Raw genomic sequence first — 3,355 nt, 5'->3', positions numbered from 1 at the left:
ATGGGCCCAGTGTGGCCCTCGCCTCCCCCTGAGCCTGGCAACCCCAGGCTGCCTCCTGGAACGGGGCTGGAGCTACGTCTCCCTTGGGGATCAGGCGGCTGTTGGCCTCAGACGACAACTGCTTGGGCCCAGCCCCACTGTGAGGGTGGCAAGTGGAGCTGGAATTCCGACCCAGGTGACTGACGCCACAGTCCAGAGCCCATGCCTCATCTCCGTGGCCTGTGCTACTCCATTCTCATCTAAAGTGGGGAGTGAGAAAAATGCCCCACTCACCTACTGCCCCCCAGAAAACCCCCTCTACCAGGAACCACTCACCTACCCCCTCCCAGAAAACCCCCTCTGCAAGGCTTCCTGGGTAAAGCAGTACCTCAGGTTCCCACATGATCTGGTGCTGGTGCTGCCCCAGGAAAGAACTTCTTTACCAAAAACTACCAGACAGAACCTTACCCCCACCCCCTCCCACCCATCACCATCAACACACACACTCTCGACCTCCTTGCTCTCAACAGGCAAGGCTGTGAGTGGGAAGGGGCTGTGTGATGGGAAAGGGGAAACCTCCAGGCCAATGCACTCAGTCCACCTAGAGGGCCCATCACACACCTGCAAGGCCCGTCACATATCTGGAGGGCCCATCACACACCTGGAGGGCCCCTCACACACCTGGAGGGCCCCTCACACCTGCAGGGCCTGTCACACACCTGGAGGGCCTGTCACACACCTGGAGGGCCCATCACATACCTGGAGGGCCCGTTATACACCTGGAGGGCCCCTCATACCTGCAGGGCCTGTCACACAACTGGAGGGCCCGTCACACCTGGAGGGTCCGTCATAAAACTGGAGGGCCCGTCACACACCTGCAAGGTCTGTCACACCTGGAGGAGCCATCAGATGCCTGGAGATGAGCCAATGACTGCCTGCTCATGGCCTGGAGAGAGCTCTGACGTCACTCAGAGGAGAAGCCGGGCAGAGCCCAATGACCCCTCAAGTTGGGGAAGAGCCAGGTGACCAGGAGGCTGCGGCAGCAGAGCACAGGGAGGGGCATGAGAGAAGAGAGAGCCTCACGGAAAAAGGACTTTGGAGATTTGCAGAAGATCCTCTCCAGTTTCCAGCTAAATCACCACACCCTTGAGAAGAAATGACCCAAGGCCAGAGAAAGAACCACCTGGGCCGGGCGTGGTGGCTCATGCCTGTAATCCGAGCATTTTGGGAGGCTGAGGTGGGTGGATTGCCTGAGCTTAGGAGTTCGAGACCAGCCTGGGCAACATAGTGAGACCCCATCTCTACTAAAATACAAAAAGCCGGGCATGGCGGCGTGTGCCTGTAATCCCAGCTACTCGGGAGGCTGAGGCAGAAGAATTGCTAGAACCGGGAGGTGGAGGTTGCAGTCAGTCAAGATTGGGCCACTGCACTCCAGCCTGGGCTACAGAGCAAAACTCTGTCTCTAAAAAAAAAAAAAAAGGACCACCTGAAAGGAGTAGAGGGACCAATCCCACAGCTCTCACAGGTCCGAATAGTTCTCGTTTCCATCCATCAGCGTGGAAAATCTCATTATCCACAGGACATTAGGGTGAGTGCTCACAAAGGCTTTGCCTGGAGTGGGAGCTTTTGCCTTGACTACCTGCGGCTCTGGTTTTGCCCTAACAATGCCTAAAAGGAAGCCTTTAGAGATAAAAAAAATATATTGTCTGAGATGAAGGATATACTGGATAGAATTAACAGCAGATATGATATTGACTAGATTAGGGAACTTGAAGGCATAGTAATAGAAGCTAACTAAAATCAAACCCACACAGAGGGGAAAAAGACTAAACAATGAAAACGGAATAGCCTTAGTGAGCTCTGGGAAAACTGGAAAACTCCAAGCAGCCATCTGTATGTGTACCTGGAGTCCCCTAAATCAGGAGAGCATCCTGGGGACAGAAAACAATATTTGAGGAAACAATACCCCCCAAATTTTCCAAATATAAAAATTAGAAACCCACAAATCTGAGAATCTCAATGAACCCCAAGCACAAGAAACATGAGAGAAACTACAGGGCACAATGTAATAAAGTTTCTTGAAATTAGTGATAAAGAGAAAATCTTAAAAGCAGCCGGAGGAAAAAGACATTATGTACAGATGAACAAAGAAGAGAATGATTGCAGATTTCCTGTTGGAGACAATATACACTAAAATACAGGAGGGCAATGTCTTTAAAATTAAAAGGCACAGGGGAAACTGTCAGTCTAGAATTCTATTTCCAGTAAAAAAGGTCCTTCAAGAAAAATAATAACTTTTAAAGACATACAAAAACTGAAAGAATGTGTCACCAACACATATATGCTCAAGAACATTTTAAAGTTTTTTGTTGAGGCAGACAAAAAAAAAAAAAATGATACCAGACTGAGTCTGTATCTACTCAAAGAAATAGCAGTGCTGGAAATGATAAAGATATGAGTAAATATATTTTTTCTCATTATTTAAATATTTTTAAAAGCATTGTTTAAGGCAAAAAATAGCACTCTGTATTGTAAGGTTTATAACACATATAGAAGTAAAATGCAAGAAAACAACAACATAAAGAGAGGAGAGAAAGAGAAACAGACTGCGGCAAGTGAACAGATGACTCTAATAAGTTAAAGCTATATAATAAACATCACAAAGTAACACCAAAATAACACAACAAGCAGTTACAGTGAATAAGCCAACAAGGGAGAAAATTCTATCATAAAAAATTTGGTTAATCCAAAAGAAGGCAAAAAATAAAATAAAATAAAGTAAAGGAAAGGACACAACAAATGGGAGTAATAGAAAACAAATAACAAGGTAGTAGGTTGAGATCAAATCATTTTAATAATTATATTGAATGAAAATGATCTAATACCCTGATTAAAAAGCAAATATCAGATTGGATTATAAAAAGGAAGACTCAGTTACATGCTACCTACAAGAAACCTACCTTAAACATGAAGACAAAAATAGGATAAAGGAAAAATAATTTAAAAAATTATATATATATACACACATATATATATAATGCAAACAGTAATCAAAAGAAAGCTGGCATGGTTATTTTAACAATCAGACAAATAGATTTTACAGCAAAGAATATTATATCTCATTATGATAAAGGGATCAATTACTTGGGAGTACATAATTTTAAATATTTATGCACCAAATAAAAAAGTTTCAAAATACATGAAGCAAAACTTGAATAGTAAGGAGAAATAGACAAATTCAAATTCTAGTTGGAGATTTCAGCACTCCATTCTTAATAACTGATAGAATAAGAAGGCAGAAAATGAGCAAGGATATAGTGGACTTGAACAAGACTATCATCCAACTTGACCTGGTTGACATTTATAGAGCATTCCA

The sequence above is a fragment of the Macaca mulatta genome, chromosome 17, assembly GCF_049350105.2.
Source record: "Macaca mulatta isolate MMU2019108-1 chromosome 17, T2T-MMU8v2.0, whole genome shotgun sequence".
NCBI classification, from domain to species: Eukaryota; Metazoa; Chordata; class Mammalia; order Primates; family Cercopithecidae; genus Macaca; species Macaca mulatta.
This window is presented reverse-complemented; position numbering follows the sequence as displayed.